The sequence below is a fragment of the Condylura cristata genome, unplaced genomic scaffold (genome assembly GCF_000260355.1).
Source record: "Condylura cristata isolate star-nosed mole 26May11 unplaced genomic scaffold, ConCri1.0 scaffold00003, whole genome shotgun sequence".
NCBI lineage: Eukaryota > Metazoa > Chordata > Mammalia > Eulipotyphla > Talpidae > Condylura > Condylura cristata.
The window spans coordinates 25,241,055-25,256,988 of NW_004567104.1; the positions used below are offsets into that span (position 1 = coordinate 25,241,055).

Here is a 15,934-nt window from a genome sequence, read left to right on the forward strand (position 1 = left end):
AAAAAAAAAACTAAATTTTTAAGGCTACTGTAAAGTTTAGAAATAACACATGTTGAAGGGCATACCACACAGTAGTTGTTTAATGAAGAGAAATATTATTTCTATCTTGTATTGTAGAATCTGTAATTCCTTGTTTCTTCCATAAAGAGCCCTGTCTGCCCTATCTCAGCATTGTTCATAGTGCCACTATATCAAATGTTCAACAACATTTGAATATATGAATGAAAAAGGTGAAATAAATTTCTGCTGGCACATAAAGAACCCCATACTAAGTCTCTGACTCCTAGGTTTGAAAATTCCTTCCTGGAGGTAAATATAGCAACTCCCGGCCCTCCCTGGTGGCGCAGCGGGTTAAAGCACTGCACTGAGAAGCTAAAGCCACTTCCACATGAGTTCAAATCCCGCCTGCCCCGGAGGAGACCACATGGCGAGGCAGACCTCTCCTGACCGGCCCGCTGCTCCCCTCAGCAGTGTACTTCGTCGATCTGCCTGTTCTGCTCCCCGCTCTGTCTCTGGTGAAGCCTCTCACCGCCCCTGAGCCTTTGGCCTGTACCCCAGTTCTGTATGTACAAATAAATCTTTAAAAAAAAAATATAGCAACTCCCTGCTTGCTGGGGTTCCATCTGCTACAAGGCAACCCCCAATGAGAACTGGGTTGCCTGACTGTGAGTCCTCACCCATGAGCTTAAAAGAGACTTATAATAAAATTCAACTTCAGGCACACACAAAAAGGATAATGTGTTTAATCTATAAGGGAAAGGGAAATGAATAACTCAGGGGAAAAGTGAGAGAGATAAGTTTGTTATTGCTTCCTACCAGTTCCTCTGGTCTGGAACCCCAATAGCACAGTAAAAGCCAGTGAAAAGCCAATAGCTCAGCAACAAGCCAGGAGGCCAAAAGACCCCCAAAGCCCAAAATGTCTGGTTTTATATCCAAATAAGCAAAATGGCCGCTTAATCTTCCTTTGGGTCCTAGCAGCCCTCCCTTTGGTGATACTGTATTCATAGTTTCAGTGTCTGGAGTGGGAGTGGAGTCCATAACACCTGTATCTGTAGAGTTTGTTCAGGACATCTTTTCCCCCTTACACATCCAGTCTTCCCTGTGCTACACAGAAGTAAGGGCTTAATGTCATAGCACTCTCATGTTACTGCATGAAAAAGCAAATGTTGGCTTGATTTTAACTTGCACTGACTAGCTGTTATTCACTAGATGAGGATCACTTTAGATTGAGTTGGTCCTGAAGAATATTGCAGTGGTTTATCTTATGGGGTCATATAGGTGATGGTCTCATCTACGGAGCAGGTCTTCAATTTAGATTAAATTTTGGGGACTGGAAAATGGTAGGTGTGTTGTTAAGTACTTACAAGGCCAACTGAGCATCACAGAGGTAACTTTCCCCTTTTTGCATGCAAAATTCTTGTCTTTAAATTTCCTGCTGTAGTGAAGTGTCAACATTGCATAATAACCATTCTGCAAGACTTTATTAAAATCTTGACCTTTGCTTCAAAGCTTCTGTTTGGAAGGGGAAATGCAAGGAGAGAAAATTAGGTCTTTTCTTACAGTCTCCAGGAGCTTTAGGCCACAGGCCAAGAAGACTCAGGCTGTCTTTTGGAAAACATGTCTTTGCCCATCATTCTGTCATTCATCTGGTTATGCTCCTGTGATGGTAGTACTAGAGAAGCATCAACTTGAAGACAAACATTTCAAGGGAAAAGAAGGACATTTAAACATTTAAAGGAGAGGTGCAGACAATTATAAACAGAGACATCCTGCAGAGCAAGGAAGGAGGGAAGAGCATAGGGAACTGTGGTGATGGTGCATTGGTGAATTGGGGGAGGAAATTCTATGGGGTCTACACTGAGGGGGAGAAAAAATAAGCATTGTTTAAAAACAAACAATAATGTAGAATATGTAGTGATAAATAAAATTAGTTTAAGAAAATAAAGGAGAAGTGACTATAAGACTGGTGTGCTGGTTCTCCAACTTGATCTATGTGTGAGAACTGCAGAATTCTTAACACACAACTCCTTGCAAACTCCAGCCCCAAGAGACCTGCCCAAGTCTATCATGCCTGCTAGCCTGTTAGTGTGGCTGTGCCTTGCATTGGCTCCATTCCATTAAAACGTATGCTTGGGAAAACTCAAGGCTGCCAGAAAATTTGCTTCTTGTTCTAGCCAATACCTGATAGCAGACCTCTGACCTCCTTTTCTTGTAGCATTTACTAAAAAGGGCTTGCAGTTGTGAATATGTATCTCTTGCAACTCACAAGTGTTTTTCTCAAGGCCTTAAGAATGACTCCTTGGAAATGTATGACTAGGAAGAATAGGGCCTCTGTAGGAGGATGGAGCCTAATGTCAGTAACTGCCAAGCAGCAGTACAGATGGCCTAATCATGGATACACTGACCATCCCTTTGCAATTTTTCACTTTTCTGAATCTATTGAGCCTTAACACTCCCATTTCTCAATCTCCCTTTTAAAACACTAAACCCTCCTCTGCACAAAACCAAATGGTGCTCAGCTCTTTCCCCTATTGAATAAAATATATATATATATATATAATATATAATTACTAAATCACTATTTACTGTATAAAATCTGTTTTCACCATTTTAATGCGTGGCTGACTATTGATCTTTGACTCCTTCACATGGCAGAAATCCCCATCTTGGGACTTCCACTTCTCTGCAGAGCTCTGGCTGGGGTCCAGGAGTTTCTATTTTGCCTGTGTTCGTTTATGGCTACACATAACCAGTCTGATAGTTTTGATAGATGAATGAAGAACATCTCCCATTGCATTGCCAAATTTTCTCTTCCAAGCTGCTTGAATTACAGTAGTTAAATATATGTAGTTGGGCAAATGAGCATGTACCTCTGACAAGATTATTCAATCTGCCTGAGTCTCTGCATCTGGTGCCAGAAAAGTGATGGCAGAGAGTCCTTTTATCCCAGGGATGGGGTAAAGGGGAAGAAGAGGGAAAGATGATTTTCAAGCAGAGGCACCTTGTAGGAGTGGAGAAAGGCATGAGTACAAGAAGAGGATAGAAATTAGAGAGCAGGTAAGGGCTTGAGTGGAAGGAAAAAAGGACTCGAAGGCACAAACAGTGGGAATACAAAAGGATAGCAAGGTGACGTAATTACTTTTTCCCCTTTCCACATTTTTCTTTTCTTTTTATCCCACTGGTTACCCTTCTTCCAATCTCTTAACGTAAAATATTTCTGCATTGCACTGTCTTTACCTTGTCACTTGCCCTGCCCCCACCCCAGGTTAGCCTTGAGAGTTAGGGATTGGATTGAATGTTTATTAAAGGAGTATTATGCACAAAGCACTATTTCTAGCGAAACATCATGTTACCCTCCTGGAGCTTATATTTTAGTGAAAGGGACATCCAATACACAAATGAAGTGCAAATTAAATAAGATAGAGCATAAAATAAGTACTTACAGTACTTACATGGTTATCAGACAGGTGACAGTTGAGCTGGGGTATCATGAAGATGAAAGTGAGGTGAGGAAGTGAGCCAGGTGCAATAACACTCTAAGTAGAGGGATCACTCAGGTCAGATGGAAGAGTAAGTGCAAAGGTCCCAGCATGGGAACATGTCAGTGTGTTTGGTCAACAGCAAGATGACCACATTGAGAGATTTGAACAACCAATTCAGTGCCAGATCATGTATGGTCTTGTAGGCCACAGAATGAACTTCAGAAATTCTTTTAATCATTAAAAAAATCATTGACTGAGAGCAGACTATATTGTTATTAGTAAAAATAATAGTTGATATTTACATAGTAGTTCACTTATGATAGTTCCTGTCCCAAGAGTCTTGACTATATTAACTCATTTATTCTTACAACTCTCTTATGTAGGTATTGTTATTGATAATTGTTAATATTTCACAGATGATGGAGCTGAATCACAACATGTTAAGTGATTTATTGGGTCATGTAAATACATTATAGAATTTGAACTTGAGTCCAATGTCCTTGCTTTCAACTACTAGTTTGTATTTATTCTGATTTCCATTTATAAGGATCACTCTGACATGGGAGAAGTAGAGTGTGAGAACAAAAATTTGCAGGAATAAGAGGAATAGCAGAGAGATCAGTGAGCTAGAATGAACAGTGGCCTCGACTATGGTGGTTGTGGTGGTAGAGTGAAATAATGTTCAAATTTGTGATATGCTTTGAATGTAGAGGGAAGAAAACATTTTCTGATGGAATGTGTATCAGCTGTTTTGTATATATTTGCAACATTTTATGTGCAAAATAATCTGTTTCTCAGCTTCAACAAATCACCTCCTCGCCTAATTTTCCCACGTTTTACCTAGTTGCTTAGGCCAACACTTTGGATTCATTGCTGGCCCTTCTTGTCTCTCTCAGCTGATACACATTCCATCAGAAAATGTTTTGTTTCCTCTACATTCAAAGCATATCACAAATTTGAACATTATTTCACTCTACCACCACAACCACCATAGTCGAGGCCACTGTTCATTCTAGCTCACTGATCTCTCTGCTATTCCTCTTATTCCTGCAAATTTTTGTTCTCACACTCTACTTCTCCCATGTCAGAGTGATCCTTATAAATGGAAATCAGAATAAATACAAACTAGTAGTTGAAAGCAAGGACATTGGACTCAAGTTCAAACTCTATAATGTATTTACATGACCCAATAAATCACTTAACATGTTGTGATTCAGCTCCATCATCTGTGAAATATTAACAATTATCAATAAGAAGAAATAGGACTGTTGGTTTAGATTCACAGGTCTTTATCATACAGAAGATAGAGAAAGTAATGTGTCTGGATGAGATCTCCTAGGGAGAGAAAAATAATCACACCCAGAACTGAGCTCTGAAACACTTTAACCCTCAGAGATCATGAAGGGACAATAGATTAGACAAGAGTCTGGAATGGAACAGCTGGTGAAATTGATAGGAACTAAGGAGTCAAAGAAGCAGGAATGTGAAGAAAACTGATCAACTGTGTCTAGTGCTGTGAATAGGTTAAGGTAAGATGAAGAACAAGAATTGACCATACATTTTTCAGAGTGAAGGTGATTCTATAACTTAACTGTGGACTGTTAGAAACAGAAGCCTGATCAAGTTGGACTTTAGGGATTAGCAAAATTCTGAGGTCTCCAACTATGCAAAAATGATTTAAACATAACCTAGGAAGAGAGATGAAGGATAGTAACAAAGGAAAAGAGGGTAGTAATGTTTTTACAAATATTTCGATTTCAAAATGTTTTATTGAGTGCCTCCTCACACTTATCAGTGTTAGACTGTGGATCCAGTGAATTTGCAGACTCATTCATTCATGAGATATTTTTTCACTGAAATTTTAGGACACGTTTTCCTAAAATTTTAAAGTTAAAGAAAAATTTTAAATATGTGTACACTCCCTTAACACTAACATTAACATTTTTACTTCTGTTTTAACTGTCCATGTCTTTCCATAGCTGTTATTCGACTACAGGGATTATATTATAAGCCTTTTATTTTGTAGGAAATATGTAGAGATATTTTCATAACATTTTAACTATGACAGCAAGTCCTTTATTATATGAATATACAATATTGGTTACCTGATCATTTCCATTTCCAACTACGTTGGCTTTAGTTTACCAAATATAACCCTATGATTATTTATTCATATGCCTCTCATCTTCATTAAACTCTTGAGTAGCTCCTGAAAGATCAAGATTCTATCTGGTTCAATTATGAGTTACCAGCATGTGCTTGGCACAGAGCAAGTCTTTTAGGAAGCATACGAGACTGCAGAATGGAGTGGAATTCTGACTGTTTCAGTTGTCATCAAGCATTCTCCACTTGTAAGCTTGTAGCCTTGGGCAAGATACAATTTCTTTATGTCTCATCCATAAATTGGAAATAATAATACCTTACAGGTTGTTGTGAGAGTTAAATGAAGTAATATGCAAACTGCCTACTACATTGTAAGCATATGTAAGTGCTTAATAAGCATACTACAGAAGAAAAAAACAAGTGCCTTTAACTGTGTTTCATGAATGAATAATAAATCAAAGAATCATTTTATTTTTTGCTTCACAGAGAGCATTTCAAAAATTCTTTTGGATTATTTCCTTTTTGGTTTACTAACAATGTTGTGGTCATATATATATTATGTGCCAGATATGCAGAGATGAATAATAATTTCTTGGGGCTAATTTTCGTGAGTGCTATCAGTAAATGAAATAACATGCACATTTCCATTGCTTCAATTACACTGTTACTTCACTGTAGGGAGCTGAGCTCTCCAGGATAGGGGCAATGGCTGAGGATGGCCCAGCTGTCATCGCTAGCAGGTATATAGGGACTGGTAGTTTCATGTTACAAAGGCCCTTTATTCTTTCATATCTTTTCTCTTCTTTTCCTGAATTGTTTTGTCGATATCTCAGCATCTTGACTAAGGTAATAAGATGCAAATAGTTAATTCTACAAGTGGAAGAAAAGGCAAGGAGGTGACAGTAAGCAAGAAACAAATCAATGTGGTAGATTGCCTTTATTATGAATTTCAACATGGGGGCAAGTGAAGAAGAGTCTTGCTAGTTAGGAAAATACTTTGATGGATTATCAAGGGGGAACAAAAGAAGATTCTCTGACAAAGCAAGTTGACACAATGAAAGTCACTATAAAATTTCTCAAGTTAATTTACTAACTACCTCCTAGATTGGGAAAGTACTGAAGAGTGCTCTGGCAGAAATCTGAAGAAACTGAAATGAAATGAAAGGGAGAGAGTTCTTTTGAGGTTATTTCCATCCATCCATCCATCCATCCATCCATCCATCCATCCATCCATCCATCCATCCATCCATCCATCCATCATCCATCCACCCCATCCACCCACTGGTCCGTCCGTCCATTCATCCATCCATTTATTCATACTTTTACTAGGCACTAGGTATACTATAATGGAAAATATGATTGTAGCTCTGCCGTCATGACCAGTTCTTTTCTACTACGTCTCCCCCACTGGCAAGAGTTCCAGGCCACCCAGATAGAGCCTGTTTTTTCCACCTCTTTGTGCTTGGCACATGGTAGGTGAGGGCAAATCCTGCAACCTGAATTGACTACTGGCCTGCAGTATGGCAACCAAGTGCACAGAGCCAGGAAGAAAAAGCAGTATGCCATCGATCTAGACTGCGAGACCAGGCTCTCGGAAAGATCGCGTGTGTGTGCCTGTGTGTACCCTGGGGGGCGTATCTTCCCACAGCGCCTGGCTACGCGCCAAGCCGCAGCACCAAAGCTCGTCTTTCCTGCGCTTTCCAGTCAGCCCTGGCGGTGACAGGGCGCGGAAGGGACCCGCGCAGCCTCGAGTCCGCCCGCAGGCCGGCACGGCTCCTCCTCGCCGCGGGTGGAGCTGCCTCGGTGCCGCCCCTCAGCAGCTCCGGGAAGCCCACGGCGCGGGCGGCTGGCGAGCAGAGGCGGCGGGTGGAGCTCGAGCCCGCGCGGCCAATCGCTCCGCGTCGGGGGAGGAGTCCTGAAGGGGGAAAAAGAAAGTGCGGCGGAAAGTAAGACGCTCACTGGGGAAGACTGGCGGGATCTGGGTCTCCCGGGCTTCACTTTGGCAAGACGCACGGAAGAAGACAGTGCGTGGCGACCCGATAGCTGTCCCCACGGCTTTCGCTGCGTCCTCTCTGATTTGCAAGAAAGGTGAGTCTCACGCTGCCCTGCGGACTCGGTCAATCAGCGGTGCTCAGAATCTCAGGGTCGAAGGATTCATAAAGATACAGTTCAACCCTCTTATTGTCCAGAAGGACAAACTGAGGCACAGAAGGCAGCAGAGGCGGTGGTGGGTCACGTAGCTAGTTAAGTGTTGTGGCCGGGACTCGAACCCAACTGTCCAAGCTTCATCCTAGCATTGTGGGCATTTAAAGTAACACAGTTGTGGGTTGCTTGCGCGGTGCTGCACCCCGTTCCTAGCCCTTTAAGGGATCCGTCTTGGTAGATCCCCGCGTTGGTTTCTCCAGAGCGTTGCTGTGAGCCTGGAGGGTGGAATAGGGCCGTCGCCCCCAGCCTGGAACAGTGACAACCTGGGGAAAGGCTGCTTTCAGCTTCGTTCGCTACCTCCCCTCCTGACCTGCTTTTCCAGAAGAAGCCCCTGTGGGGGGGTGGTGGTCAGGTTTTTGGTGGAGAGGTGAGGAACGCGCTGGTGCTGGTGACCTCATATGGTACTCCTAGTTCTCTTTCCAGCCTAGTTATCTCTCCGGGCAATATCCTCTGGACCTGTAGAGAATAGGATGTCCCCCATTTAGGAACAGCTGACTTTATGTTGCCCCTCACACTTCTGAGTAAGCAGAGTGAACAAGGAAGCTGAGTTAAAGAGAAATCTGCAACATACATGTCTGCAAACTTCAGACGTTTCCTGTAAAACCCAGTCCCAGGGAGTCTTCCCTCCACCTCCAAGTTGTGAAATTTGAATATCGGTGCCACTGGAAGCTTTTCTGGCTCTTCTCCACAGATTGCTGAGTTAGTGGCTGAGAACGCTTTTACCTGTTTTAACTCCAGCTCTGCCTCATTTTAGCTGTGTGTACTTGGGCAAGTTACCCAATCTTTCTGATAATTCATGTTTCCCCTGTTGGACATGGAGATTGTAATAGTCACAAGGAGCTCTTAGGTAGTTTGGAGGATGAAATGATACTGGCATGATTCCAATAAGATGGTTAGCAAGGTCGACACTGATGGTAATTATTGTAAAAATCTTTGTATGGTAACCTTGGAGAGTGGGTTTTCCAAAGGTGATTTCAGACTACCTTAGAGGGACATTTGTTTTAATCTGGAAATACTGTGTTTTCTTCTTTGGCCTTTGAAACTCTTTTATAGCAAATGTTTTCTTAATGCTGTCTGCATGAGACTTTCATCATGCTTGACTTGTAATATAAAATTAAATGTCTTGCAATGATATCAATTCCCACTAGTTTTTAGGCCAAGCCTCAGGTCTGTGAAACTCTGGTCCAAGACAATCTTTATAAGCAAAGCATCTTGAATTTGATGAATGCTAGAAAGCCGAGAGGGGAAGTCAGAAGTTCCATTTTTGTTTTATACTGTTTTATACCTTTTATTCCTGACGTCTTCTGTTAGCTAGTATAGAGAACACTGAAATTCTCATGTGGTGTTGCTGGTACATTCATTCTCCTTTAGACACCAACTTCCCTTATTGAAACACAAACATTCTCACCAGCCCGTACTAGTTTTCCTTTTTTATTGATATTTTAAAATAAAATAACATTCTTCATATGTCTCCAACCCCTTGTGACAATTGATTTTATTCCAATTGACTTCATATGGTGATTTACTACTCTCTCCTGGCTGTGCTGTAAGTCCCTGAATTGAGCATCCGGCATTTAGAGTTGGCTGCCTCTTTCACAGTCCATTGCATTTGTGTGTGGTATTGATGAGTGCAGGCGAGGGGGTGTGATGCATCTTGAGGGAAGGGACCCGGCTCGGTGGTGCCCCCTTAGGTACCTCCTGAGCCAAGCATTTGCAGAGGATGGGCTTGTTCCCATCAGCCTGTTCTTTGTGAATGCATTGTGATGAGCTGGCCAGGATACATCTGAACGCGTGCCTGAAAGAAAGGGGCTTGTGTGGAAAAGGAAAATGTTCAAATTAAGGTCAGAATAAGGAAATGGAAGGGATATTGAGTGTTAATTCCTTTGGATTCTGGTTCTTTAAAGCAAAGATACTCTGTTACACCTTTCCTCTTTGTCCAGATTATTGGTTACCAAAACTCTACAAATATATAGATATGTATACCAAATGTTCTATATTTGGTTATATTGAGCAAGATATATATGAATGTGTTTGTGTATATATGTATATGATTGTATGTGTGTATACATATCTTAAGATTTCAAAATACATATATATACATATATATAAATAAATATATATATATATATATTCACACATATATACTTACATATATATATCTATCTTCCTTTTTGCTTGCAATAGCCCTGAGGGAAGGCATATTGATAGATGGAGTCCAAGTTTTATGGTGAACTTTAAATTTCAGTTCTAATACCTGTGTTGCTGTATAATACTAAGCAGTTCATTTTACCATTTAGAGTTTCTGTTTATCCAGTTCAAAATGGGGACAGGGGAAATACTTACCTCAAAAATCTTGTGACAATTAGATTAAATGGAATAATGCAAAGTACGTGGAGTAAGTAGGTACTAATTAAGTGATATCTCTTACCTGGTTTCAGTGTATTGAGAGGGAAACTGAGTGAGACTCAGAGAAACAAGAGGTTGCCAAAGGTCATGTCTTTAATAAGTTTCAGTCCAGGAAAGTCAGTTCACACCTTTTGATTTCTAATTGAGAACTTTCCCCTTCACTCCCTGTTGCTTCTCCAGAGGAATGGTTAACAGTTACTTCAGTCATTAGATTTAATTTATTTTGCTGGTGGTTGCAGGGGATCCTTTCTGTCCCAAAGAGGGCACTTTTTCACTGAGGGAACAAACCGTAACCACGCTGTGTTGAGTTTAATGGGGTCAACTCTCAGGATGGACAGAAGTTTCAAAACAATGATTGCAAAAGCTACCCTTTTTACTTCCCTATGTTTGATGTGATGTACCTTGATTCCTAGCAGGAAGGGTATTATGAAGACACATATTTGAAATTTTGTCACATCTGTCTTCCTGTTCACAGTGTTTTATTTCCTCTGCTCTCCTTATGCTAATTCACAGGTGGTAAGGAATTGAGAAACAATTACCAAGAGTGGCCATAGCATTTTTTACTTCTTTTGCCATATCCATAGGTAGAGGATGGAACATAGAGAGCAGTATGAAGAGGCATTATTTGCAGAAAAGACCAGAACTTGCTAGAGGTGCTGTTCACTGGTCTGGACTTTCAGTCCTCCCGGTGGAAACCGGTGGCTACAGGCTTATAGGAAAACGAACAGATCTGTCTCCAGCATGGGCAGTGGGGCCATTTATCTGTTGAGAGTCTCCACAGCCATCAGGTTTCTCTGCTTTGCGGCAGGCAGACAGGCTTACTATTGCAGTTCTGGGGGAAACATTTGCTCCTTGCTTTTGGCATTTGGGAACATATGTTTGCTTTTGCCAAAAGTTAGGCAGTTAGTGTCATCTTACCTGACACAGTTAGAAAAGCAGAACGTGGCTGGAGGAAATCAGAAGAGAAGGCTGCAGAAAAATAAGAAATGTTATCATCAACTTACACAGCTTCATCTGTTGCTCAACTTTGTCAGGGTTTTGCTGGTGACACAGATGTAGGCTCTGTGCATCATTGTTGGTTTGCCAATGAATACCTACTATGCTCTTGCCCATTTTGGAAATAGTTCTGTGAGGGAAGTAAAAACTACAGAAATTAATAAGGAAGATTATAGAACATTTAATATCTGATGCTATGGGGAATTCTGGGTAAGTGTTCATTAGTTCAGCTTTTTTATTTTATTTATTTATTTATTTATTTATTTTTATGTGTGAGAAGACCTGGTTTATATTAATGGGGTTGTTGGGAGATAGCCTCCCAACCTCCTTTATTCTGACTGGTTCTAGCAGCTGTGGTAATGAGGAGTTTGAGATCAGCGTGGCAGGTACCTGAGGCAAGTGATTATATTGAAATGAGCCTCTTTAGCTAGAAAACGAGAACACTGACACCTCCTTAGGAGCTTGAGACCCTATCTCAGTATCTCATTCATGAGAGACAATTGAATCAACATCAAACCATTCTGGCATCAGTATATTAATAAGCTACATAATAAAAGCAAAATTTAATAGCTACCCTTTACTGAAAACTGTTGTGGTTTGTACATACAGCATTTCATCAATTGTTAAGGTAATCCTGTGTGTTATTTAAAGCGACTAAGGCACAGAGATGTTAAATAGAATGACCTATGTCACAAAACACAGAGAGGATTAATGTGGAGACTTATCCGTGCATTTCATTTTAGACCTAGGAAAGACTTCAATTGCACAGCCTCTAGATTAGAATTGAAGACTAGGGGGAGAGCCTGCATCCCACCGCACCTCCTTCCTGCCATTCAGATACTGGTATTACCTTGCCTGTGAATGAGAAGTCTCTATCTTTGAACCAAAAATGTGGGCATCTGAACAAGTGATCACTAATGTTGTTCTGCTATAATACATTGTTATTTTTCTTTCAAATTCCTTTCAACCCTGAAATTATATTGTCATATCTCTTTGCAAAAGTCAAGGCTAAAAGGGGGGAAGGGGGATGAAAAGAAAAATACCCTTATTGTTTAATGCCAGGAGATCTATTTCCCGGTCAAACAGAGGAGGGCAAAAGAAATCAGCATTCATTGGTGCATGCATTTCTGTCATTTCATTAGAAAGAAAGAATTCTCAGATGTACATTATTTTCTGCCTTTTACAGATGAAAGACCGAGGCTCAGGGAAACTTAGAGACTTGCCCAAGGTTATCCAATTAGTAAAAGGTACAACCACTATGTGCCTGAGCTCAAAGATTTGGCTCTGTATGCAAGTACAGTAGCCGCCACTCTACACATTCTGAAGATGTATAACTGGGAGTGTAAGTGGCTGCTCCCTGTAGCCTCATGCTATATCACCTCCCCGGTTTCTCCTTTCCTCCCCTTTCCTTCCCACGCATGTTTATCACATCTTTTCTTGATTCTTCCCAGTGCAAGAGACTCCTTTAAAGATTTAAAATTTCTTCTACCTCTAGTATGACTAAAACTCTGGGCCACTAATTTGTCTCTTTGTGTTCTTACCCAAATGCTTGTTAACTCCCAAGCAGCTGAGGCCATGGTTTACACTGCCTCATGCCTAACACAGGACCTTGTATGGAAAAGGTAGAGAATTGAATGGCTGGATATGGGCTCATCCATGATGAAGCTTTTTCAAACTTCATCATTGTCATTAATCATATTTAAGACTATCGCCATAATAAAGTAACTTTAATTTCCTTTACTTTTGTGGTCAGCAGCAAGCAAATGACAAGGAGTCATGGTAAGTATCACTGGCTCAATGATAGGGAAAAAACAAAGCAAAACATTTCAACCCCAATAATAAAGCACATTTTGCAACAAACACAGTGAAGTATGATACTTATGTGCATGCTTGCATATATTGACAACAAGGCCAGTGTCAAGAAAAATTACTTGCAAGAAAGTAGGAAGGTTGCATGGAAATGGGCAGAAGCAGAGAGCTTCAATCTCAAGATTTCTAAGAGCTGTGAAGAGGTCACATCAGTCTGGCTATTATTTTCTATAATAGGACATAAGGACAGGTGACCTTTTATGTCTAGTTAATATCCAGGAGGTGACTGTGGTTTCTACCTGTCTCACACATTAGTCCTTATGATGACACTGGATTCCTCCTCTCCCTATCAAGGCTGGAGGCAACAGAAAAGAGAACCGATTATTTCATAAATTCTAATATCTGAAGACATTCATTTAATAGGTAGCACAGCTTTTCTTGCCAGCTGTGGTTGGGTACTATGGTGACCAAAAATCGTCTCCATGTTATGTCATGGGCTTTGGGAACAGAATGATCTTTCTGGATTTGACTTTGGAAAAGTTGTTTGACCTTTTTCTGCTTAATTTTCATCATCTGTAGAAATGGATAAAAATACCCATTTTGTTAGATTTAGATATGTCAGTCATGTGGTATAACATTTTGAGAACCTGGCACACAGAGGTTTTCACCTTTGTTGTAATTAACAATTGCAGTGATAATAATGATCTGGTTGCCTGTGCAAATTGTTATTGCATTAAAAAATTAAAGGTGGCCCTCTCTGGTGGTGCAGCGGGTTAAAGCACAGCACTAAGAAGTTAAAGCCACTTCCACATGAGTTCGATTCCCGCCTTTCCGGGAGGAGATCTAAATGGCGAGGCAGACCTCTCCTGACCCTCCCACTGCTCCCTTCAGCAGTGTACTTCGTCGACTTGCCTGTCTGCTCCCCTGTCTATCTCTGGTGAATCCTCTCACCATCCACATCTCTGGCCTGTACCCCAGTTCCATATGAATAAATAAATAAATCTTAAAAAAAATAATAAAAATAAAAGGCATAGGCATAGACAATAATAATTTTGTTCATATAGAAATTTAGCCTTTAGAATATTGATTATTATTATCACACATCTGAACACACATATAAAGTTTTTTTTCTAATAACTCTGGAGTGGTCAAAGCAGATGTTGCCAATTATATTTCATATCCTGAGTCTGAAAAGATAAATGTTTGCTAAGACCACGCAGCTAGCAAAGGTGGAGCAGGATGGTATGTTTTGTGCCCTCAGTTATTTAGATCGCCAGTGTTAGTACTGGTTAGTTGCTTTTTCTTTTCTGAAGAATTCATTTTCTCACCTGGAAAACGAAGATTGTAGATAAATAAGGTGCTGTCTGTGGTACAGTGTTCCATGGATCTGTGTCTGTAGGGCCATGACTTAGGAGATAACATGAAAAGAAAGGAGCAGAGGGCCTCCCTGCCAACACAGCGCTTAAAGTCTCAGCACTGTGAAGATGTAGGCAGCCACTGCAGCACAAATGCAATCCCTGGCCAGGGCGACCCACATTGTGCAGCAGGCCTCTCCTGTCCTACCGCTGCTTCCCTCAGCAGTGTGTTTCAGTAAATCTGCCTATTCTGCTCCCCACTCTGTATCTGGTGAATCCTCTAACACTCCCCACCCCCCACCTCTGGCCTACCCCAATTCTTGTATGCAAACCTAAATAAAAATAAACCTTAAAAAAAAGGAAAGGAAAAATACCGGATGGTTTCACTCATAGCAGGAGTATAATGGACCAGGCGAGAGAATAACAAGAATAATGAACAACCATATATCAGAGACATTTTGTGGGAGTGGAGTGGAGAATGGGATCAAAAACGGGGGGGGGGAGAGAAATGCACGGGATTATGGTGATGGCACACGGGTGACTCGGTGATGGGAAACCCGCGGGGATTACAATTGAGATGGAAAAAAAATGTGCAAAATGATGTAAAAATAAACTGTTATAAAAAAAAAAAAGGAAAGGAATAAAACTGTGCTTATGTTTCCATGTCACAAGGGATCACATCCCTGCTTCGAGATTCTGTGGAGCAGTGCAAATCTCAGGTATCAGGCAGCTCATTTTGGCCTCACTGAGAATCACAGCTGAGCACTGCACTAGGAGTCATAGCCACTAAGATACCGCTATGGTCTTAAGTGTGTGACTTTGCCACATTTCTACAACCTGAGGACTGTTGTACCTCTCAGGATCCAGTTTGGGGGTCGGGAGGGAAAATAGATGCTGGGTAAGCATACTGACATTTATTGTTTGGGAATTGAAAATAGAGTCTTTTGTATAAAGCAAGCTCTGTAACATCATTAATCACCATAATCTTCTGCAAACAAATAAAAGGATAAAATATTTGGCTTTCATTTGAATTTTAGTATTATGAGTGCACATTTTCTGCTTTCTTCTTTTGAGCTAATTTAGTGCTCATAAAGAGACTTGACTTCCGTTGAAATAAATATAGGGTTTCTTTTAAATTATTGATATAACAGATACTTCACAGTGTTATTATACCTAAGTAAAACCTTTCTGGAAGATTATACATCAGTTTTCCAATTACATAGTAAGACAATGGTGGGTGTGGGATAGTGAGTGGGTAGTGAAACATTGGCTGGTATTTGAGTCACAGTTGGGTTTGGATTCTAGCACTGCTCGTTCAGCCTGTGCAGACTTTGTTTTCTCATCTGTGAAATGGTAATAAGCATACTCTACCTAGCTTTGAGAAAGAGAGACTCTGTATCTATAGCCATATATATGTGTGGTAAATGTAAGATAAATCTGTTATAGCATTAGCACTTAATATCTGGCACACAAAACACACTCAATAAATATTTATTCTCTCCTCATTCAGTTCTGCCATATACCCCAAAGCCTCACCCTTCTGATGAAACTCAGATGGAGAAGGGGACTGTATTGAGT

The 15,934-nt window shown here is 40.7% G+C and overlaps 1 protein-coding gene across 2 annotated transcripts in view; it reads left to right on the forward strand.

The window, feature by feature from the left end:
• Nucleotides 1–7,509: 7,509 nt before the first annotated feature.
• Nucleotides 7,510–15,934, forward strand: part of IL1RAP (interleukin 1 receptor accessory protein) — a 128,590-nt gene continuing 120,165 nt past the window's right edge. For both annotated transcript variants that reach the window (XM_004675100.1, XM_012729980.1), the window contains exon 1: nucleotides 7,510–7,673. The gene's annotated coding sequence lies outside the window, so the exon portion shown is untranslated. The remainder of the gene's footprint in view (nucleotides 7,674–15,934) is intronic.